Source organism: Acomys russatus, chromosome 10 (genome assembly GCF_903995435.1).
Source record: "Acomys russatus chromosome 10, mAcoRus1.1, whole genome shotgun sequence".
Classification (NCBI taxonomy): Eukaryota; Metazoa; Chordata; class Mammalia; order Rodentia; family Muridae; genus Acomys; species Acomys russatus.
Genome location: NC_067146.1, coordinates 14,653,065 through 14,678,500, shown reverse-complemented (window position 1 = coordinate 14,678,500; position 25,436 = coordinate 14,653,065). Strand labels below are relative to the sequence as shown.

General features: G+C 42.3%; 1 protein-coding gene and 1 non-coding gene across 2 annotated transcripts in view; both read right to left on the bottom strand.

The window, feature by feature from the left end:
• Grm8 (glutamate metabotropic receptor 8) overlaps positions 1-25,436 on the bottom strand; it is an 845,527-nt gene that overhangs the window by 634,227 nt on the left and 185,864 nt on the right. The window lies entirely within an intron of this gene.
• On the bottom strand, positions 9,497-9,636 carry LOC127194982 (small nucleolar RNA SNORA67). Its single transcript, XR_007831352.1, has one exon. It is a non-coding gene; the product is annotated as a small nucleolar RNA SNORA67 (small nucleolar RNA).

Genomic DNA, 25,436 nt, shown 5'->3' with positions numbered 1-25,436 from the left:
TACATTGGCAACTTCTTTTCTGGTAAACAGATAAAAATGGATTAGAAAAATATTGAAGACATTTTGCCTTCTTAAAATGATCATTGATACGTATTTGTATTTAAAGACATTAATAAAACACCTCTGCCCAGTCAAGAGTAATGCAACAAATTCTGACTTTTGGTCGCACATGAAAATAACTGGTAGGCATTTTCTACTGTTGTTATAACCCCCAAGAGATGTTTCAAAACTAGAAGCAATGAGAGAATGAAAACCCCGGGTAGTTCAGCGTCACAGACTTGCCCTCAGCTTTTTGAGAGTTGCATCATGTTTGGAGAGTTTTTCAAGCAATCTTCAAAGATGTCTTTCTAAACCAGGTATACTCGCCCTTTTGGAATTCAAGTGATCAACTATCTAATTAAAATGCGATTTTAAAATGTTTAACATAAGGAAAGATATGTATTCACTAATATATCAACTTTATAAAGTTAGCAAAAGGACTATTAATATGAAATTGCCAATGCAAAATGTATAAGCTATTCCAAGAGCTACGAAGACATCAATAGGCACCGATCGGTGAGACAGTCCCAATACTGAGTCTTTCTCATACAGGATATGCAAAACAGAATAATAAACACATTCAGGAAATTCGCTTGGATACGTGATTTATGTTTAGGAAACAGGATCCAGATGTTCATCAACTGACACGAGGCTACAGCTCAGCTTGAAAATGCCGTGGACACAGCCTAGCATCATCTGTTAGCCAGGAATGACACTGTAAGTCAAACCATTATAAGTGAGAGACCATCTATGCAGAATCACGGGAACAGTAATCGCAGAAGACGGGAGCCCAGTGGAATGCAACACAAGTTACAGACGTTTTTAAGGTTTCTTTTTTCCCCTTAAGAACTATATAAAAAAAAATTCAAATCCAAAAATGGAGCAAGAATAGCAACAGCAGAGTTTCCAAGTTTTGCAGATTTATTCAGCTCTATATTAGTATTCTCCTTCTCTGGAATTCAGTTTATGCAACAGATGCATGTTGCAAAATTTTCAAACTGAGTTTGTATCTTTGAAAGCAAATAATATTTTGTAGAAAAAAATGACTGCAAATAAATTCTCCCGCTTTGTGACTCTAGAATTCCACACACTTTCCCACTTAAACAGGCGGCCAGGCCATTTGTCTCTCTGTGTCATTATACACGGGTGATAGAGGGAGATTAGGAGTGGGGGGCTGGAGACATTTACCTGTACACTGTCTTCTTCCAAACTCTACGCCCAGCTGATGATGAGCACAACAAAACCCCCATTTACTCCTTTATCAATTGAATTTGTCGTCCATGCATATAATGTGCTTTGATCAAATCCACCTCTTACTTGCTCTCCAATTCTTTCCCCTCTTCCCCCTACCAGTTTTCTCTCTTAACTTAACCTGATCTCTTTTTAAACCTACTGAACTTGGTGCTACTTGTATGCGCACGGGTGTAAAGTCATTACTGGAGCATGGGTAACTTAGCAGGGGCCATTTTTTCTGAAGAAATCTGACTCACTCCAAGAATCCGTCCATGGCCTCATGAGCTAGAGGCTCGATTTCATGATCCCATCTCCTATCTGCACTGAGATTTGTGCTGGCTTGATCTTGCACAGGTCTTGTACAGGTAATCTTAGCCGTTGTGCGTTTGAGGGTGAAATGGTCCTGTCATGTCTGGCAAATACTGAAGATGCCCACTCCAGCTTTTGCCATCCCTTTGCTCCCCGCTCTGTGATGGTCCCTGTACCGTGGGTGGAGAGCTGCCATATAAATAGCCAATGCAAAGCTAAGCATGCCAGTCTTTTATTTTCTGCATGTTGACTAACCATAGGTTTTGGTACTAATTACCACCTACTGCAAAAAGAAGCTTCTTTGATGAGGGCAAAGAGGTGCATTGCTCTCTACATTTAAAGACACAAACTTAGGAGGATGCTTATTCTTATATTCATTTAGTAGAATAAAAGTTTTCAGCTTTTCCCCCACAGCCTATGACATATCCAGCTATTGGTTTTAGACCCAGTTAACAGTACCAGGCATGAGTTCCCTCCTCTGCAGTGGGCCCTAAATCCAATCATATAGTGGTTGGTGACTCCCATCATGCATTTGTCACCATTGTACCAGCAGGCAATTTTGCCAGGCATGTTGTTGTTATAGCTGGCAGGATCCACAGATGGGTAAGACTATTGGTTGCTTTCCCCCTAGCAGTACACATAGCATCTTCCAACACTATGAAACCTATCCAAGATTTTTTTCTTCTACCTCTCAAGTATTTTTTAGAGTTGCCATAAACCAAATCAAGACAGCACACAGATATTCTTTGATTTTAATTTATGTAAATAATTGCATTTAAATTACTGAAATCAGGGAAAGAAAAGAATGATAACACTCCCATTTTTGAAAAACTCTGCTACTAGCTGCACACACACACACATGTGCATATATATTACATATACATGTAATATGTATATACGTATGTGTGTGTGTGTGTGTGTGTGTGTGTAATGCTATCCTATCCATTTCGGTCACTCCCAATGGTATTGAAGTAAAAACACAGTTGAATTTTGTGAGAATATATGGTTTCACTATATACGTCAGGCTAGACTTAAACTCTCTTCTTGTCTCTGACTCTCTGGAACTGGAATTATAGGCATGTGCTACAATGCCCAGCTTAGAACACAATTATTAACCAACACAACCTACAAAATTTTGTTTCTTGAATTAATTTGTTATACCATCATTGCTGAATATATATAAACATCTTAAACACACCAAAATTAACTGTACTTCTTGTTATGATATTCATATACAGGTATAGACAAACTAAGCTATCGTCTGGATTAATAACCTCCAGCTCTGCAGTCTCTAATGTAATTTTTAGTCCTAACTCTACCTTCCCCCTGCTCCTTCACTGAACTTCCTCTGATAATAGTCATGAACACACAAATTCTGCTACATCTTCAGAATATCCGAAGTAGATATGCTATTTCTCTTATGTCATTGAGAATGATGAATAATTAATGGTAATGCCATGCCAACTTCCACTTCCTCAGGCCCTCAAACTCAGTGTTTCAGATGCAGATGCTGAGGTTCCTGCTTTTCCCACCACAATAGAAACGGCCTACTTCATTTCCCTCCCAGAGGTGCCTGCTTTTTATACAATGCAAAAGTGAGGCTCTGATAAGCAGAAAGACCCCCAAATTGAAGCCAAAGTTTGGAAGCTTCAAGTTTTCAAACAGTAAATAGCTTGCCTTGACTCTGGGCTTTCCAAGTCTCTTGTAAGGGAATGCTCTACCCTGAGGAGTTTAGACAGTGAGAGTTGAAAGAAAGAGCAGGCTGGTGGCTCAGCAGGCAAAGCCTGGTCAGCAGGGACACAGAACCCCAGCAAATGTGACAAAGGGACTACACCTGGAACACCTGGATGTAGCATGCAGTTGTGAGCCTTTGCTCTTCACAGGAGAAACACTGATGGTGCAGACTGCTGCAGAGTCATCATGGCACTTCACATATAAAAGATGGTGACAAGGAGACGTGGTGAAAGCCGGGGCCAACTAGAGAAGTTTTCAGTGGACTAAAGTCAGGACATATGTGTGTGTGTATGTGTGTGTGTGTGTGTGTGTGTGTGTGTGTGTGCAGATACTTTTATTTATATTTCCTCAGGAGGAAAGATAGAAAGAGTGATGATGGGGATGGATCTGGTTGTGATGGAGGAAGCAAAAGAGGAAGATGAAAATGAAGACGAGGATGAGCAGTTTGAGAAGATGATGGGATATCCAAGCATATTTCTCATGGCTGTGGTATAGAAGTCACGGGTAGACATGGAGACAGCCACTTCCTGGTAGGAGGTTCAGCAAAAACCTCTCCAGCAGCTCCTGGAATGAGTGATCCATGCCCGTCCACTCATCCATTCATCTAACAACAACAACTAGATACACCCTTTTCTGTGAAAAGAAATAAATCTTTCCCCTTTTCAAAAACACATCCAGAAAATGGTTGAAGTCATTCATTGTTCCCAAACTTTTTCTGAAAAGCTTTGATGCGTTAGAAGCACAATTACTTCAAAGAAGGGATGGTTTCTTTAAAAATCCAGATGAGGACTTGATGCCTTTTTTTTTTTTAACAGTGAATCCATAAATCGTTTTTTCTAATGTGTAGTGGTAGCAGAGTCATTGAAGGTAGCTTGTGTCACTCTGTCAGCTTCCTCCCTAGAGCCCTGAGAATACCTGATGATGATTTCAATCAAACGAATCATTCACTGGACCCATAATCATGAATAATTTAGTGGGACAATAACAGATCTATTACTTAATACAGTGCTAACCTTTTATAACGCCTGTATCTAGAGAGAGAACTAATATCTGTGTCACACAAACTTCCTCAGCGTTGGGTTTTGGAGAGGACACAGTGACTCATAGAATACCTAAGCACGTGCAATTATGAGCCACAGTGTGGGCAAACAGTTAACCTTTGTGTAGCATTTAAGAGTTTACAAAGTACTTTCTCAGACATTATCTCATCCGATGCTCAGCTCAACTCCAAGAGAGAGGCTTTATTTCACACCTGAGAACAAGAATCAAGGAGTTAAAAGTGTTTTTGCCTAAAGCTTCCTATAAAGACAGGGGTCTGGTGCTAAAGTCCAGGCTTTCTCCAGTACCAGACATGGTAAGAGCTTATGTCAAAGGATTTTTAGGCAGGCTCTACCAGATGACAGCCACTTGGTTCAGTCAGCTTCTTTTTGTGATTTATTGGCCAACTCTCTCTGGTGACCAGGAACTCTCAGGACAGACCCTGCCAGTGGAGCATCACAAGCTACCATTTCTAAAGCAAAAATGTGTATTTTCTTATTAACTGAATCACATGTGAGCTCTTTCATAACATGCTCATCACCCTGCAGTGAAGGAAGGCACATGTCTGGGAGGAACAAGGGCTAAATTCTTTAAAGGCTTAGAATTGTATCCAACTGCAATTTGTTCTTTATTTGAAATTCTTATTTGTACATTATTTTCATAAGTTTTTGGAGATTTTCATACAATATATATTCTTTTTTATTTAATTTAATTTTATTATTATTTTTTTATTAATTTATTCTTGTTACATCTCAATGGTTATCCCATCCCTTGTATCCTCCCATTCCTCCCTCCCTCCCATTTTCCCCTTACTCCCCTCCCCTATGACTGTGACTGAGGGGGACTTCCTCCCCCTTTATATGCTCATAGGGTATCAAGTCTCTTCTTGGTTGCCTGCTATCCTTCCTCTGAGTGAAACTGGGACAGAGGAGAGGACATCCTATTGGGACTCTAGATGAGAGAAGCATGGGAGAATAGCAAAGTAGAAGGATCCAGAGGGTCCTAGAAACCTACAAGTAGAACATTATGATAGGCAGATTTGGGCCAAGGGGTCCCACTCAAACTATGGCACCAGCCAAGGACAATACAGGCCGTAAACTTCAAACCCCTACCCAGATCTAGCCAATGGTCAGAACATTCTCCACAGTTGAGTGGAGAGTGGGGTATGACTTTCACAATATATATTCTTAAAGGATAATTACCTTGATATAAGCTAATTGAGGGAAATTTGTTTTGCCCATTTAAGAAATTCTGGAAAACACTTCATTAGTCAGTCTTTCTCCTTTCTCTCTCTCCCTCTCTCTCTCTCTCTCTCTCTCTCTCTCTCTCTCTCTCTCTCTCTCTCTCGCTCTCACTCTTTATTCTGTTCTCAAGTTCCTCATTAAACTGAAATGTCTTCTTTTTGCTTTAAAGGATCTGATTCTACATTTGATGCAAACTGTTAAGAGGACCATTAGATTAAAACTGACCTTTTTTAATAGCCAAAGTAAATTTTAGCCAACTTAGAATAGTACATTAAATCCAGTCCTCACTAGTTCCATAAATCATAACAATATTTTCATCTCAATTTCTAGGGTTATTTGAATGTTTCATCACAAATGATAACAACAAAAGGACCGTTGGAAAACACCCTTATACAAAACTCTTGCAAAAGGTTAGTGATTTCGCATGCCCAGGAGCAGGTGTGGCTTATACCTGCCATATTGGTAGTTGTCGGCACCTTCAGACCAATGGAAACCAACAGCAGCAGAGAATGACTTCCCACAAAATTAAACGTTCACACTGGTATAGTGAGACTAAAGTCTTCTCTACTTCTTCCATCTCGTTGTACAAACGACAACCTCTCCAAATGTCTGTTATTAACAGAACCTTTGAGTGGAATGAAATTTTAGTCATTACAATTCATGCTCAAAGGATGTAGGTTGTTTGCTCATCAGAAACATGGCATTAGGACAGCTAGCAGCTGGTACTCGAAATTTAATTTATTAACACACCCATCAATAACCAGAGAATTGTAGTAATTTAGTTTGAGGATTCAAATTCAGCAAGAAACAATCAGAATTTCTGGTATCAGCCTTTAAGATGGAGTTTGTACAGTGACTGTTCCAGGGTGCCTGTGATGGTACAGTTTTCTGAGATCTGGGATTTTCAGTGTAAGAACCAGGATAGGCCTAGACAACCAGGTTTTACTTTAGGCTCAAGTGGGGAAATTCTCTTTAACGCAACTTAGGGAATCCAGAAAACTGCCTGGCAAGGAAGTAAAGTCCACATCCCAGGAAGCAGAGCACCGGAAGTGCAGCACAGGATGGAAACTGCACTAAGAGGCCCGGATGCTATGTCACTTGAGTATTCTGTTAAAACCTATCACTAGAACTGGTTGAAGACAAGATGGCCCGGGAGCAGGGCAGGCTGGATCATCCCCTGGAGTACACATGGCAGTACAGTAGAGCGAGGAGCAATAGGGAAATTTACATTTTTTTTAGAGTTTATTGTGATTAAAATCCATGTGCTTTCCTGTTATCTCATTTGTCTGCTGTTCCACTTTTCGTTAAGCCCAGTTGAACTGTTGCATCCTTAACCACGTGTGGGCACAGCAAAGCTCCTGTTTCAACGCCAAATAAGAACCAGAGCTACTGGGTCCCCCTGCTGTTGCGAGGCAATTTTCCTGTGCTGTTAAAGACACAATGAATCTAATACTCAGTTTGAGTTTCTGCTGGACTGGGTACTTTTCACCGGGAGACAACCAAAGCTGCTAAGCATCATTCTTTTAACGGATTGACAGTGTCGATTTCTGCATCTGTGATAGCCACTATTTAAGAAGGAAAAAAATTAAAGGAAGTCTTTCTGTTTAGAAAATTCTGTTTCTATAAAGATGGGTGTTTGTGAATGTGACTGGCTGTGGTGTAGTGGTTGTGCAATCCATGGGAGTGGGTAAAAGAGTGTCTTTAAAACAGAACTGTTAACATACAACCTTGCTTTCCAGCTCAGAACTAAACATCAATGATGCTCACCATAAGGGGTCATGTTACTAATGGAGGTAGCACCCCACTACAAACACAGCCACAGCACGGTACCATGATTAAAGCAGCCATTTATTCCACTATTATACACTATGATCTTACCTAGCTCTGTAAATTTTAGAAGCCAGCTATCCTCTCATGAAAATTAAGGAGCAAAACTCAGAACGTCTGGAGATTTTGTGAGGAGCAGATAAGACAGAAAATGCGGGGCATTATGTGTGACAAGGGGTGGTGTTAAACAAATGTTAACTCTTTTCTTTCCCTCTTCTATGGAAAGATCTTGCCTGCAGATGAACAAATAGGCCACTCTCAAATTTTCAGGAATTTTCAGGACTGCTCATTTATCACTGTTTCTCACCAGCCTCAGTTTCCATGCTGTGAGAACTAACCCGGCTCATTTTCTTTGTCTTTCATATCTATTTTACCCTTCAAAACCATACATTTCATTAAAATACCATCATCAGAATAAATGGGTGTCGAGTAGAGACAGCCTGGAATTTCTACCTGAAAGATTCAAAAGTGCAACCTAAGCGATCAAACCTCCCACTCTCCTGCGTCTGTCTAAAAGCACGCCTGCTTCCGGGCAGGGTCAGTTTATAACATAGTGTAGCCCCATGGAGGTGGCTATCGTCAGAGGAAAACCTGGGTGGAAGAGTCAGCACAGCACCTAAAGACCTGTGAGGCTGAATTTCGTGCGCACCGGCAATGTATATATAGAGAGATGTGTATATAACAACATCTAATGAGAAGAAAAGAGGCCAGGAATTTGGAAGACAGCAAGGGAGTGTAGCTTGAAGGGGAGGAAAGGGAAGGGGCAAATAATGTCGTTATAATCTCAACGAATAAAAAACATTTTAATTCAATCATATAATGGAAGAAGCACAAACTTTCACCATAATTCTCAATCAAATGAAATCTCAGTTCTTTCTAAAATAATGCATAAAAGTCAACATAGCCAATGACTGTTCTGATACCTTGTCCATGTAAAGAAATGGATGAAAAAGGGAGCCTGGCATCAGGGTTATTTTCCTCAATGCTGATCTCTAGTAATAGATAAAAATCAAGAGCTGTTACCATATGTCACGAATATAATATGTCCCATAAATGTAATATTAATTAAGGAAATTAGTTCATCTCTCAGAGTAATGCTGTGCTTTGCAGACTATTGAAGCAATACTCAGAAGATTCCTCAAAGTTCCATAACTGGTGACAACAAAGGTAAAATTTGAACATGTATTTTGCTGCCTTCAAGTCACATTCTTCTGTCATTAAGTTATGTAAGAGAAAATTTCTTCCTTTTAGCAATATTCAGCCTCAAATTGCAAAACAGTTCATTTGCCTTACTCACTAGTATGTATGTTGATTGTTAGTATGTGTGTGCGTGCGCTCATTCGTGCATGTGTGTGTGTGTGTGTGTGTGTGTGTGTGTGTGTGTGTGTGTTTGTGCCCCTCAGTTGTTTCTCCACTGAGAAACTACTGAGAGACAGGGTCTCTCATTCTTGAGCTCACAAATTCAGCTAGACTGGCTTGCCAGGGAATTCCACAGATCCACCTAACTATTTTTTTAATTTGTAAATTATGGGTTTTTTCATTTTATTTTTCTTATTTATTTATTTATTTATTATAATTTCATTTACATTACATCACAATTATTATTCCCTTGGTCTTTTTTTTTTTTTTTTTTTTTGCCTCAAAAAGTGACATTTATTCAAAAAGAGAAGGAAAAACAAAAGAACACGATGCCCATCCCTTGACTCCTGTCCCTCCCCCCTCCAGCTGTTCCTCAGCCCCCCCAGGACTGATACCTGGCTAGGGCCAGGCAGCAGAACATACCCTCAAATGAGGTCAGAAACACTGAGAGGCATTTCTTCAATAGAGGTGTTGTAGAAAAATCTCAGTGTCTCAAAGAGTCCTCTTGTCTTCTTCTGTCACCATGTTAATAGCCACACCCTTACGGCCAAACTGACCACCTCGACTAATTCTGTGGATATAGTTTTCCCTGTTGATGGGAAGGTCATAATTGATGATTAAAGAGACCTGCTATACATCAATGCCTCTGGCCTAGGTCAAGAAAGGTATTATTAGCCAATAGAGGATATACTCTATCCTGATTAACTAGGCCTACATGTAGGCAGCCAAAGGCAGGCCAAGGAAATAAGTATCCCTTGTTCAACAGAGATTCAGGCATGCCCAATTTTCTTGCAAGTTACTACATTCCTGGAAAGGGCACAGTCAGCCCCTTGGAGAGGGAATCCCCTTACTCTTATTTTCCCACCTCCACCCTCCCTCCCTCTTTTGCCCTATTCCCCTCCCCTAGACCTCTGGCAGGGGAGCCCTCCTCCCCAACCATCTGACCTCAGCCTATTAGGGAGGCTTGCATCCCCTTCCTCTGTGTGGCCCACAAGGCCACCCTGCCAAGGGGCAGTGTTCAAATCATGGGCAGCAGAGTGCATGTCAGAGGGTCAGAGGTAGTCCCTCCCACCACCCACAGGAGCATGAGCTGTCCGTTGGCTACATCTGAACAAGGTCTGGGTTCACTGCGTGCATCATCCTTGGTTGGTGCATCAGTTTGTGCAGGGCCCCCTGGGTCCAGATCTGCCAGCCTTGATGGTCTCCTTGCAGAGCTCCTGAACTCTTTGGGTCCTTCCAACCTCCACCCCACCCCCACACACTCTTCCTTACAACTCTCAGCACTCCATCCAGAGTCTGGCTTTGAGTCCCAGTATCTGTCCTGATCCCCCGCTGGGTGGAGTCTCTCAGAGAGCATCTATGTTGGGCTAGCATAATCAAATGATGAGTCAGAACAGGCCGTTCCATTTCACCCACCAGTGGCTACACACTGCATCTCATGAGTCTCACACTTGGGTCACTGTTCTTAGTCTATAGCTACTGCCATAGAAATTCTTCTCCAAAGGAACCCTTTAGATTTGCTGTAAGTAAGCAAAGGCCTTTAATGTCCTCTTCACCATGGCGGAGGGAGAACTGAAAAGCTCCGGGTTGTATTCACTTCAAAAATGAAATCTCTAAAGGCTTGAGAAAATGTCCCAGTTTTTTCAACTCAACTTTCAAAGGTTTTTAGTGGTTAATTTGATATTCTAGAGTATTCAGCAGTATCCCTTAATGAGCTTAAAACTGGACCTTTTTCTACAAGCTTGGGTTTCAGATAATGATGTGAGACCACCTCATCCTGCCTTCTTTGCACACTGATGCCATTAAGTTCAAAGTCAGGCATGAAGGTGAACAGGCATTAATTTAAGACCATTTGGAGCTCTGTTCTCTGCATTAGACACAGTGAACCTCTTGTGTTAGCCCTTGACAAGGCTTCTATTAGTTGGGCCAGATCAAAAGCTGGGTGGAAATCACTCTGCATGGCCAGGCAGACACTTTCTTTCCCTTTCCTCTTCCGATTGCTGGGGGTCAGCTCAGAGGTCATGAGAAGCCGCTATAACACAAAAGAACATGTCCTTGAGTATAAATCATATGACTAGATTTAAAATATGGTAGCAGAATTGAAGTTCATGGTAGCCTTTTTCCATATTTGAGGGGAGCAGAAATAAATCGGAGTGGACTCCTGTCTCTCTGAGATATTTCAAATGGAATATCAGACCTCCAACTGAAATTAGGTGTAGTGAAATCAGAAATAACTATCTTGTAGGTTTTTTTCCATTTCTTCCCCCATTACTGCTTTATGGAATGCTGCTGGTCCTGCAGGGTGGTAGCTCCTACACTGCTTTCTCTAGGTTCCTTTCAATGTCCGTCTCCTTATTAAAGATGGATTAGAGGCTGTGATGCTGCCCACTGCGACATGGGAAGCTTTGTAATAATTCCAGGCCTTTCACATCACTTCCTGCATCCTTACACGGAGATACTTCTCTGTCTGTAGCCTACCTGCTCAGTACCCGGCTCACCCAGACGCCACCTTCTCAACCTTCTGTTTTGGTTGGGTATACGTTACCTTCACATTATCAGTGGAGAAATGAGACAGTCTCTCTGAGGAGTATGAAAGATGGCTTGGTGAGTAAAGAGCTTGCTGTGCAAGCTAGAAGACCTGAGTTCAAAATCAAAGAACTTGCATCAATAGCCGCCTGCTATAGTGAGTGAGTGTCTGTGATCTCAGCGCTCCTACTGAAACATAAAATGTAGACACGGAAGAGTACGTGGAAGAGTTTGGGCCAGCTAGCTTGCCTGGCGTACAAAGTGAAAACAAGGAGAGAGAGAACTGTCTCAAACAAAGAAAAGAATAGCATTGACAACTAATGCTGTCATCTGGCATGTGTATGTGCATGCACACACACACACACACACACACACACACACACACACACCGACACACACACACCCACACACACCCACCCACACACACACACACCCACACACACACACACCCACACACACACCCACATACCCACACACACCCACCGACACACACACACACACACACACACACACACACATACACACACCGACACACACACATACACACACACACACACACACACACACACACACACACATTCTTTTTAAAAGAAAGCTTTTCTGGGCTAGAAAAGCTTTACTTCAGGTTTACTGATTCACTTTTTCCTCAAAGAGTGTCTGTGTGCTCAGTGCTTGCAACAAAACACTGAGAGTCGCCTGTCTCCCAAAAGTTTCCCATTTTCTCTACAGTGAAGTTCAGTCCAGGGAGCCTAGAGTGTAATGTCCTCCAAGGCTTTACTGTGTAGATGAATTTCCCCCAAGTCACTCCAGATTGCATTGATTTCTTCCTCACATTTTAGAGTTTGTATCTGTATCAGTCATCCTCAAATAAATTATATTCTTTCTTCTGTTGTTTCATAAGAGTTTCATGTGTTTCTGGCTTATACTGGCAACCACTAACTGTGAACTGCCATAGTATAGATCTGTGGATCTGGATAAGCACCCATGGGGCACGCGCACCCAAAACTGGTGGTTCACCTTACGAGAACGATGCATGAATGAATGAATCAATGAGCTTATATATGCTTTAAGGCGTGTATAGAATATACTTAAAGGCAGGGAACAATGACACAGAGGCAAGAGGTGAAACTTGGAGAGAGACCAGTCTTGATTTTTTCTTTTTTTTTCTTTTTTTTCTTTTTTTTTTTCTTTTTTTTTTTTTTTTTTTTTTTTTTTTTGCCAGTCCACCTGATAAACTCAAGACATTGTAAACAAGCAGTCTGAAGAAGGGCAAGCTGAGGGCAGGCAGCTACCGGTCCAGTTACCTTCCTTCGTTCTGGCAAGGGACCAGGGAAGGTAAAGCTGCTTGCAAACAAGCCATCCTCCTTTTCCTTTCTCGTTTTTCCTCTTGCTTCAAAAGAAATGTTATTCTACGGAGACAAGTCACAGGGAGGGCAGAGAAGGTGAAGGGGGAATCAGGGGAGAGAGTCAGCCATTCATCACAGGTACAGCTGGGAGACGGCAGCCTTCCTCCGCCAGAAGGCAGGGGGAAGCATGATTCTAGTCCAGTCTACCGAGCAAACCTGAGCAAGGTGTAAACCTTCTAGGGGCAGGAGGGGCCCTGTTAGTGAAAAGAACCCACTTACCTGAAGAGGTTTAGCCACTCAAAAAGCCTAAGGGACAGAATTTCAAATCCTTTGGGTTGGTCTGAGCAGGTGAATAGAAAGAGCATAAAAATGACCTGTCACTGAAAAGGGGTATAAATAAGTAACTGCAGAGAAGCGTGGTCTCTGTCTCATCAGGGAAAACGAGCAAATGTTCGTTTTCCATGTTTACAATTGATACATGCCTTAAGACCATGAACACTTTCATTTCTCAAGAACATTCTCAAGATCATAAAAGTATGAGCCAGCTTGATTGCCTGGGACAGATGACGGGTTTTTTTTTTTGTTTTGTTTTCTTTAAGTCCGAAAAACAAAGCCTGGCCCAGGAAGGAACGTTTTAGTAGACGGAATGGAACCATGTGGATCTAAGCATCAGGAGCCACGGGAGTCTCCAGGGTCGTAAGCACAGGGTAGACTACCAGACCAGGAAGGTGAAGAAAAGCCCTGCCTCAGACAAACCCCCAAGGGCACAGCTCCTCCTAAGATCATTTTTTCTCTCTACCTGTGAAAAGACTGTGTTCTAACTAGACAGAAAACCTTGTCTAGTACGTGTCATTGACTCAGTGTTTTGAGGTTTCTATACAGCACATTTTGTCCTTGAAGAAAAAATTCTTTACAGATCAGACTTCCACATTGTTGGAGGCTTAGGCAGCCAAAATAGTCCACTTTATCTTACTGTGTTTTCAGCATTGTATGAGCTTTCATGATGCTGGAGTGTTTCTCGTACAAATTGTTGTAATGTGTTTGGCTTAATAAGACTGGGAAATGGAAATAGTTGCATTGATAAGCCCAGATGGTAACATAATAGTGTGTTGAATTAATAGGATATTCTAAGCAATATTAAACTTGTAAAATAATTAAAGGTAGCAATAAGATAATATCATGATTAATTATAATTTAGAGTACAGGTGCCATTAATGGAGTAGAGGGAGGGTTGAAGGACTTCAAGTTAAAACTCAGTTTTTTTGTTACTTATGAAAATTTAATTCTACATAGTCCATTTTTATAGTTTCAATTTCCATTCACCCGTCACATCCGAGCATGAAATTGTGCAATATAGGCAACCGACAAGGACAGCAGAGGGTCACAGATGTGCGTGCTGGAAGGGAATGAGGCAGGGTGATGCTCTTCCTTGGGGACAGAGTTTCTGGGATGTCCCCACTTGCCCTTATCTGCATGCTGACTCTCAGCTCTGCTATCCAGCAACGCGATTCTGTTAGACACCTGGGGACCAGCTTACATTAATGAATGCACACAGAACTTCACTGCCATTGAAAACAAGAGAACTAATTTAGACTTGCTTCTAGTAACACTGTAATGCATAAGAGTTAGCCTGCCCATCCCTGGGTCCAAAGATTTTATCCCTTCTATTGGTCCTCTTTCTGCACACACCGGTACGTGTGACATACGTGATCTACCTCCTATGTGTTATGTTTATCCGTCTTCTGGTGATGCTTTCCTTCCTGCCACCCTAAGTCCATAGTCAAGTTCTGCCTTGAGTCACGCTATTTCTTCTCTTTGGAGGTTCTGCTGGTTAAGATACTCTTTAGGGGCTCATGAGTGTCCCAGTTGAAGGCCCTCTTCCCATCAGGATAGAAACTGACCTTAAAAGCCAGGTCACTCTTGGAATTCGTGTCACTCTAAGCAGCGTGTATGTGGTCTCTTCCTCATTCAGCAACCCAATACAGGGGTTCCCAATTGTTCTATATAAAGGCTTATTTCCACAAAGTTTTGGGGAGCATTAAAATTTCTGCTCACAGTCAAGTTCCTATAAAGGCCTTAGGTGATAGTGCACAAGGCACAACATCGGCAGCTAACGCCTTGCAGTTTCACCAATAGGACCCTGTGTTACCTGATGCTCAGGTAACGTGATTTGTATCTTTAATTAAACTTACGCCTTAAGTCTATTGCAAGTAGATACTTCACCAAAATGGCTCAGCTAACAGACTATACTGCAGAAAATGTGGCTGTATTGGTAGTTAGGAAAATGAAATTGATAATTGATTAAATAAAATGTATGGACGCAGTAATCTCGCCAGCACAGAACTAAAAATTGTTTTAGCTGGAATTTCAAACATTGATGAGTTGGGGGATAAAGTGAGAAGTTTAATTAAAAGCAGAGAAACCAGACATAAACAAAGAGATTTGTCTCATACAGTCAATAAAGCCATATTCTTAATATAGGCCAACTCAGAAAGAGTAAGGGAGATCTGAACAGAATTTGTTGGTTCTAGTTTGGGACCATTTTACCATCCTTTTTTTCAGTCAGTTGTCAAGGAGGCTTTTTCTATTATTGAGTGGAGGAAAACATAAATGGCCACCATGAACCAGCTGGTGGGGTGAGTACACAGAAGACAAATCCATCCAGTTCCTGTCCCTGCCTCCCAAGTACTCATTGGAGCTCAAACTGCGTAAGACATCATTGTTGTATTCATCTTTATACAACTCAACAGTAGCCAACAGATAGCCTTACACAGAGGAAATGCGAGGATATGTATTGGATCAAACCGTAGGGTAGCATATACCATGCTTTAAAAGCACTAAAACGGAAATGCTTAGTCTAGTCAAAAACCATTTTGTTTAAGAGGCAGGAGCTTAGAAACTATGGTTGATGGAGTGCCTGCTTGGCTAATAGACAGTTTGAGTATCTGACAGCTGCATTAGAGGCAGAAATCAGTAAACAACTTGCCATTGTGTGGTAAAAGATTCATTAAAGCACCCCTGAGCCCCAAACGGGCATGGATCAGCTGAGAAAAAAGAAAAGCAATAAAAGGAAACAGATAGGCTTCTAACGGCGTAACACATGGCAGAAGCGCTGCGCTCCCCTCGGACATTCAATCCGTCTTGAGAGCCCAGCAAACAGAGATTCGGGGATCTGGAGAAGGTTGGCTGTTCTCATTATCAATCATGACTAAAAGGGTGAGGCTTTGGGTCCAGGAAAACAGAAAACAGAGCGTGAGTGAGAACGCTCCTGAAAGACCCTGCCAGAGTCTCAGCGCCTGCTGTGGAGGGGCTCCTAGCCTTCTCTTCTGTGCTTCCTGCTTTATCCGGTGACAACCACTTTGACAGACCAGAACACTGCCTAGAAACTCTCTAACAAGCAGCATATGGTTGAAACGCTCAAAGATCTACTGGCTTACCGAAGGCTCCAGCTGCCGCCCGACCCTTGCTCCATTGCCTGCCCATCATATCTGCTCCAAACTTGAATTTTCCCTTCATCCAGCTGGTCAGGTCAGACACTGTAAACAAAAGGCTTTTTATAAGCGGGGCCTGACCACGTGGAAAATGGGAGCCATCTTGGTTATACCTACTTTTTGTGAATGCATAGAATGTTGCAGTTAGAAAGGTCCATAGTTAACAGTATGCCTTAACGATGGGTTTTCATGACTAAGAAGCCAAATCCGGAAGGGTGAAGCGATCCCTGTGGCCACACAGAGGTGAGAGAAGGAAGCAGGTCAGCATCCCTGCCTGCCTGCTCGCTCCTAGGACACTGTTGTGGTCACTGTCTGTCATCATGTGCACACATGCTTCTTTCCATCTTGAAAGCTTACATTGTTTTCTATTCCCATAATGTTTTCTGAGGTTCAGATATTCAGTGGAATTTATGGATGCACACATGTGAGTGTGTGTCTGTATCAGTTTGGCCGTGTTGAACAGGGCAGTGAAATAAGAGCTGATATAGGTCTTAGACAGGGTGCTGCACTGGCCTTCTGATATTAGACCAGGAAAATACCAGCGCAGCCCATACAAATCCTTCCTGCCCAACACAGTCCACACTTCACCCTAGCGTTCTTCCCTCCTTCCAGCATAGGCATGCTAACTTAAACCTCTTTTTTCCTCTTTATGTTCAAAGACTGACTCCCTCCAACTGCTGTGATTTTCAGAGCATGTTCCAGCCAAAAATTTCCCATGACTCTAACTCATTTTCTTTAAATTTTTTTCACAATTTCATGCCATATAGCCAAAGCATTTTGAAAAGATTCACATAACCCATTACTTTTTCACCTTCTTTTCTCTTTTATTAAACCACTTCTTCTTTCCAATTAGTATATCCTTACTTTCTTGTGTTTTTATTTTTCTCTTTTGTGTCTATTGAGCTCACTGAGTGTAACTCTCATGAGCATGGAGGTAGTCCTATTTCCTGGAGTTTGGATAACTTACTCATGGCTACACCACTGCCAAATTAAAAAAAAAAAAGAATCCCCTATGGGAGTGATCCTGGCAGAGACTCTTAGCAATGGGAGACAGACACCCCTGTAGCCAGGTCGGTTTTCCAGTGAAGGGAAGGGGACACCAACCCACCCATAAAACCTTCCAACCCCAAATTTGTCCTGTCTACAAAATGTGCAGGGATAAAGATGGAGCAGAGATAGAGAGAATGGCCAACCAATGACTGGCCAACTTGAGACCCAACACATGGGAGAAAACCAACTTCTGATACTATTAATGATACTCTGTTATGCTTGCAGACAGGAGCCTAGCAGAGTTGTCCTCTGACTGGCTCCACCCAGTGGCTGATGGAAACACATGAAGAGACCCACAGTCGAATAATAGGCTGAGCTTGGGCAGTCTTGTGGAAGAGTGGGAGGAAGGATTGAAGGAGCCAGAGGGTTCAAAGGCACCACAAAAGGATCTACAGAGTACTAACGTGAGCCCATGGGGGCTCACAGAGACCGAACAACCAACCAAAGAGCACGCATGGGCTGGACTTAGGCCCCCTACACATGTGTAGCAGGTGTACAGCTTGTTCTCCAAGTGGGTCCCCTAATAATTGGAGTGGGTGCTGTCTTTGACACCTCTGCTTGACTTTGGATACACTTCCCATAGCTGGACTTACTTATCTGGCCTTAGTGGGAGAGAATGCGCTTAGACCTGCTGCAATTCGATGTACCAGGGCAGGCTGTACCCATGGGGGCCCTCCCCTTCTACTCAAGGAAAATGAGGGGGATGGGATAAGGAATTGTGAGGGTGGAACTGGTAGGAGATGAGGGAGGGGAAGCTGCAATCAGGAAGTAAAGTGTATTAATTAATTAATTAATGGAAAAAAGAGAAATAATGATTCCCTATCTTCCATCAATCCATCCACTGCCAACAGATTCTCAAGAAGGAATGAACCTTCTTAGGCCCCTCCTTCATGAAAGACAGAGTATTTATGTGCTTCATCTTACGCAGGTCTTGGCAATGAAGCTACAGCTGCTAAGGAGACATTATTGCAATAGCCGTGTCATATCAAACAATGTCACACAGTATTCTCCTGTCTTTGGGCTTTTGCATTCTTTCCACTCCTCTCTCCCACAATGTTCCTTGGGCTTAGTAGGAGGTAATATATATTTAGATAGACAGATAGAAAACAGTTTACATATTTATATATTATATAATATATGCAATATTATGTAAATATATATATACATAGTTTTAGGAGGAGCACTCAAAAGACAGTTGATTGTTCTTAGCACTTTGACAAGTTATGAGCCTTTGCATTAACCACTGTTGACTGCAAAAAAGAAGCTTCTCTGACCAATGTAGAAAGCATCACCGCTCTGTGGTTATAATCAAAGCACAAGTATTTAGAAGTCATTTTGACAGCATATCCATTTAGAACACAACTAAAGTAAGGTCCTCCATCCTGGGGCTATGATTTCCTTAGCCACTGGCGTTGGGCCACACTTACAATATAAGGAAGGAATTTCCCCTATGAGGGAGTCATCCTTATAACAATCATGCCACTTTGCATCAGTGGGAGTATCTTGACAGGTAGGTTGCTATTGTAGCATTTGCAGCCCACGCTCAGTCTAAAGGTAAGACCATCGATTACCTTTCTTTCTTTTTTTTCTCTTACAGATATTTATTTTTTAATATATTTTATTAATTTATTCATATTACATCTCAATTGTTATCCCATCCCTTCTATCCTCCCATTTCTCCCTCCCTCCCATTTTCCCCTTACTCCCCTCCCCTATAACTGTGACTGAGGGGGATTTCCTCCCCCTGTATATGCTCATAGGGTATCAAGTCTCTTCTTGGTAGCCTGCTATCCTTCCTCTGAGTGCCACCAGGTCTCCCCCTCCAGGGGATGTGGTCAAATATGCTGGCGAGGATGTGGGGAGAGAGGAACACTCCTTCATTGCTGGTGGGAATGCAAACTAGTACAGCCACTTTGGAAATCTATCCTGGCGCTATCTCAGAACACTGGGAATAAGGCTTCCTCATGACCCAGCTATTCCACTCCTTGGAATATACCCAGAAGATGCTCCAGCACACAACAAGAAAATTTGCTCAACCATGTTCATAGCAGCCTTATTCATAATAGCCAGAACATGGAAACAGCCTAAGTGTCCATCAGTAGAAGAGTGGATAAAGAAACTGTGGTACATTTACACTATGAAATACTACTCAGCTATTAAGAACAAGGAATTCCCGAAGTTTGTGGACAAATGGATTGAACTAGAAATGATCATAATGAGTGAGTTAACCCAGAAGCAGAAAGACTCAAATGATATATATTCACTTATATCTGGTCATTAGCCCAAGGGGCATGTCCCATGAAAGTCTTCACTTGCCAGGAAAGTGGGACAGAGGGGAGGACATTCTATTGGGACTCTAGGTGAGAGAAGCATGGGAGAATGGGGACATAGAAGGATCCAGAGGGCCCTAGAAACGTACAAGGAGAATATTAAGATGGGAAGATCTGGGCCCAGAGGTCCTGCTCAAACTATGGCACCAGCCAAGGACAATACGTGCAGTAAACTTCGAACCCCTACCCAGATCTAGCCAATGGACAGGACATTCTCTACAGTTGAGTCGAGAGTTGGGTCTGATTTTCACACAATTACCTTTCTTGCCCAGTAACTTGCTTAGCAGCCTGTGACACTGTGAGCGCTTGCCGACATGGAGGAAGCACCGCTTCGACTCTAGCTTGATTTCTCTGTGTCCTGCAGTCGAAGGATGTGTTGTCTTCAGCAATAGGGCACTAACAACTACTTCAGGTGGGTGACGAAAGCCATGGGCAATAGCTGGTATTACTTGGCAGGAGAGTGTCCCTGGGACCTCCCTGGCCAAGGACACATGGAACTGGGATTTTCATTTAATAACAGTTGGCTTCTGGGAACAGCATTGTCTAGTCATGCAGAGGACTTCCATTCATTTTCTGAAACATAGTTCCAGTTATGGATTAGCCACTGCAATGAATGTGACATCCTCTGTTCTATACCATATGTGGTTGTCAAATCCCTTCCAAAATTTCCACCAAAACCAAACCACATCTAGATTAGAACACTGGTATCCACTTCAAACTGGCCAGAAGTTGCTCTAGTCTTAAAAGCGGCCCCTCTCTAGGAAATTTATTTGCAAGTTATTCCCCCCTTAGTTATTCAACTTCTTATCATCTCCCTAATTTCTTTGTATTCTTCCTCCCCATGTCCTTGTCCCCTCACCCATCTTTTCAGGATAGAAGGAAAATCCGTGTTCTTATCATACTACTTGGGTTTACTCTCAACTGCAAGTGGTTTTGTCCTCTAGAGAACATTTCACAGCCATAGCAAGACTTTCATGGTTGTCACAAGTAAGGAGGTTCTGGCTAGTGGCATCTAGGAAAGAGAGACTAGAAATATGCTAAACATCACATCCCAAGTGCACCAGACAGAATCCCACAGCAATGGACGGCCTGACCCAACGCTCCCACAGCGGCGAGAAGGCTGGAAGGTAGGAAATTGACCTAGAGCAATTCAACTGTTGCAAGCGACCCCTTCGTCTGTGTTGTCATGGTACTTATTACACACCACAGTTCTGTCACTCACCCACCTGGTACACAGCCTTGTTGCTTAGCAGCATAGACCATTCTCTTTCAGCTGAGCTCCCCTGGCACAGAGGCAGTACTTAATAGTGCTTGTGTAATTGAATTGAACACTCATACAGAAGCTCCTCTGGTCTTAGTCTGAAGCCTGGAATAATAGAAGGGGTTGTATTGGCAGCTGTGGGTAATCATAATTCCTGTTAGACAAGAAGCCATGTGTTGCCATGGGAGTGACTGCATAATGATGGAAGATACGGCCTCGGTTGAAAGACCACACACTAGCCCTCTCAGCGAAGAGGTCCAAAGATGGCTGAGCACAGCTCTCAGAGCTTCCCATTGTCAACAGAGGATATCCACCAGCTGAGATTGTTACGTTTCCAATTTTCAGCAATGCCATCACAGCTTGCAATTTGCATCGCAATCAGGACTATTTTAAAGGGAAGAGGTGTAACAGCCTATCTAAATATTGCTAAAGCACACATAAATGCCCATTTTTCTTGACTGAGTAATGATAAGTGGTACAATTATTTTAGAATTAGCAGTAATTTTCTAAAGCTTTGTGAGCAGTTTATGAAGTAATGGAATCTCAAGTGGTAACTTCTGGATAAACAATCAGTTGGTGAAAAAGAAAAACAATATTGTCCACATATAAGGAAATGAAATTTTATTATGACATTTCTAATCAACCATTGTAATTTCATTTTCCACAAGCTGTTCCATCAAAACAATCACTCACCCTTAGCATCTATAAGCACAATCAAGATATTAGTCAAGGCCTTTAAACATTTATATTTTTTAAGCTAATGGCAATCAGACTTTGCCTTTTTAAAAAATAGATATTTTATGATTTTTATTTAAAGTTAAAATGAAAGCAAATCAAAAATAATAAAAGGGAAAAGAAACCGGAGACAGAAACTGTATAGGTTTTATATGACTTGGTCCCTAACAAACTGATTATAACTGCTCTTTCCTTGGCTTCAGATGACTGCTTAGAGCAGACTCCACTGACAAGTTACTAGAAGGCTACTCTTCCTTCTTTGTTAATAGTTTGCTCAGGATGCAGCATTCATTTGCTTCCAGGTATATTAATTAAACCCAGGAACTTCAAGTGAACACTGGTCTAGTTGGCCTAATGCACTAGTGTTATCCCTCAGTATTCCAAGTTGACTCCAGCCCCTATATTGCGTAGAGGAATAAAAAAAAAAATCTGTATATATTAAGATGCATTATTTTTTAAATAGTTCAAATCACAGTTGATTGAGTTCATCGACATGGATTCCAAAGACGTGTAGCAGCATCTATAGTCCTAAACTAGAAATAGCCCTCTTCCCATAGAGCCTTTGTAGTTATTTTTCCTCCAGATTTCACCCTCATCCTAAGAGATCTGAACTCCCGGGTCCACTGCGCTTTGAAAGACCACATTCCATTGCAACGTCTAAGATTGGGTCCTTCTGCCATGTAGAATGAAGCTCCCTAAAGATGGTCACATCCAAGTCTCTAGAGCCTTTGTGAGTCGTGGGCTGCAATACCAGAAAGGTTCCAGGCAAAATAAAGGTTGTTGAAATAGTAAATTAGAGAAGCAAAAATTTGTTCTGGGTGTGAACACAGGGTGTGTATATGGGACAGATGGAGGCAGGAGAGACAGAAACACAGAGAGGCCATGATGACAGAGACAAAATTGGTCATTACTGCCGTTGACAATGGAAGGGAGCCTCGAAGCGGGCAGGGAAATGGATTCAGACAAGAACCCAGCTCTGCTATGTGAATGCCTCAGAATTGTAGGCCACTGAGACCCATTTTGAACTTCTAGCATTCAGAGCTATAAGGTAATAAATCCGAATTGTTCAACACCTCTCCCCAATCCTTGGTAGCCTACAGCAGCACCACAGAATGTTACGGCCCTTACACCTTAAGTCTCTTCCATCCCTGCAAGGATGGCTTTGTCACTGTGGAGAACGTGGTCCAGCCCAGTCCTTGTAAGTCCATTCTTCTCCCCAAGTACTACTGATTTATAAATAGTCGTGCTACTATTCTGGCCTGGGAGACAAAATGAGGTCTTCTGTATGCTTCTGAGACTGGATATTTTGCTCTTTAATTATATATATTAATATATATTAGATCCAAAATGAGAAACTTCTTATTTTCTATAGATGCCACCTTACTATGATCCCTAGACATGCTTCAAAGAGATCATGATGGCAGATAATAGATAAAGCAGCAGAAAAATACGAGAGAAGGTGAAGTCATGGTGTCCTCACTGGGCACTGACTGAGAGAGGCACAGGCACCCCTTGGAGCTGCCGTACCTCCACTTTTGGGACTATGAGGGTGGGAACGTAGCCCTGATTTCACCAAAATACGAGTGGATGTTCTGTGGCCATCAGAGGCAGCCTCTCTTTCTTCTGCCAGATGCTAATTCATGTCATAAACAAAGCACTGAGCCTTCCTTCACTAGCTGGGATGCAGCAGCGTGAACAGAGGCTTTTGAAGCCAAAGATAGTCTCCCTCTCGGAAAGACTAGACAAAACAGATTCTAACTAAAGATAGAAGGTGACAATTAAAAACATCCCAGAATAACACCAGTAATATTTTTGACATTACTTCGCCAAGTGAACCAGCCTATTGTTTTTCCCCCTGATCCCAAGCATGCAGCCTGTAAACACTTCCTCAGCCCCTGGTGCTACTGAGCAGGAAGGTCACCGAAGGCTTCCCTGGCCTCTCCCTGGGTAACACACTCTCATTCTTCACAGTATAACTCAGAGTCTGGCTTTAAGGACCCAGTCCTGGCACTCTCCCTACCCAGTGAGCATTGAACATGAATAGCCTTACTTTTCCCGTGTCCTCACAGGAAACTTAGATTCAATTCTTATCCTAACACATGAGTGCTGTTGGATGGTTAGAATTGCTATGACAATGCTAGCCAATCCTTTCTCTCTCCCTAAGACCTGACCTCAAAGGTCGAAACTTCATCAGTTATACCCTATGCCAGGACTGTGCCCAAGAGGAGAAAGGAAGTAGGGAAAAGAGAGGAGGGTGAATAAGAATGAGAATCTGTATCAGGAACTAAGGTAAGGAAAGACACCGCACGGGTGCTCACTAGTACACAGATGGCAGCTGGAGATGGCAACTTGGAGGAGGCTGCCAAGAACGCTCCCTCAACACAATTTACCATCATGGACGGGAGGACATGATGGTGCTGAAAAGGAGCCAAGGGAAGGGATGCTATCGGCAGTTAAAAGAGACAGTTTCTAGAAGAAAAGGGCATCAATAGTGCTACAGAATGCAGAGGGGCAAAGAAGGATGCAGGCCAGGAAAGGGTCTTAGATTTTGCCTCTGAGGTAATCTCCAAGAAAGTAACTTCAGGAGGATGAGCAGAGAAGATGGCTTAGAGAGACAGTGAACAGAGCCCATGGGGATACAGTCAGCACACATCCTTTTTCAGGTGCTCCTCCCAGAAGGAGGCAAGCAGAACACAAGCTTCTTTGCCTTTTTTTTTTTTTAGCATTCTATATAGACTGAAAGCCCTGAAAGCAGTTGCACTTAAAAACAAAAACAAAAACCTTGATGATTTGTCTATTCAGGAACAAGGTCTTCAGGTATTTTATCTAGTAGGACAGCCATACTGCCAGGACTTGGGAGCTGAGCGGCCACCTGTGGGGTGTTGACTCAAATAGGCATTCTCTTTTGATTTTTTTTATGTGTCTATTTATTTATTTTATTTGTGGGGCAGAGATGCCACAGAACATATGTGGAGGTCAGAGAACAGCTTGTGAGAAAGACTTTTCTTTCCACCTTGTAAGGTCACACTACAGAATACAGATCACCAGTCATGACAGAAAATATTTTCACCCACCCAGCCGTCTTGCCAGGCCTAGTTTTCTCTTTTAATTGCCACAAAAACTGTGTGGGTGACAACATTGTTAATATCAGTGTGCAGCTGAGGCAAGTGAGCCTTAAGGAAGTCATCTACTCATTGTTATCACAGAGGCATAGTAGTTAAGTGTCAAGAGCAGGTTCCAACTCCACCAGAGAAAAGGAGGCAACAAATTCTTTCTCAAAGGTGTTTAATTTTTTTTAATTCAGATCATCAACTAACTGGATGGGGATAACACACAATAGAGGATGCTGTGCAGTACCCACAGTCCAACTATCTAAGGACCAATCCATCCAAAACACTTTACAAAAAACATCCAGAACAATGTTTGAACTCATTTGTGCAACAAGACCCTGTCATGTTTATATATAAAATTCAAGCATCTCCTTGTGCTTAAGAGAAGTCCTCAAGTACATCTTTAAAAATATTAGCTCATCTTAAAACACTGTCTTTCAGAGTTCTCACTTTTGTTAATAACAGACCCAATCCCACAGATGCCCAACCCGAACACTTGAGGCTTGCCCTGACTTTCCGTCCTCTCTCCTGCTGAGCACCCAGGTGCTTACGATGACCTATCGATCCCACTCCCTATTTGTCACTTCCCCTCCAGCCTCACCACCACAGCTTTATTTAAGGCCTTGTCATTTGTTGCCTGGACTATTTCAATAACCTTCTAGCTCATTCTACTACCTGCAGATAGATGGAGTCTGTCCATCCATCTTTCAACCCATTGTCAGAAGGAGCTCCCTAACACACAAATCTGGCCGTGCTGCCACCCTGTTTTAAATTCTTCCATAGCCCTATCTCTTTAGTCTTGTG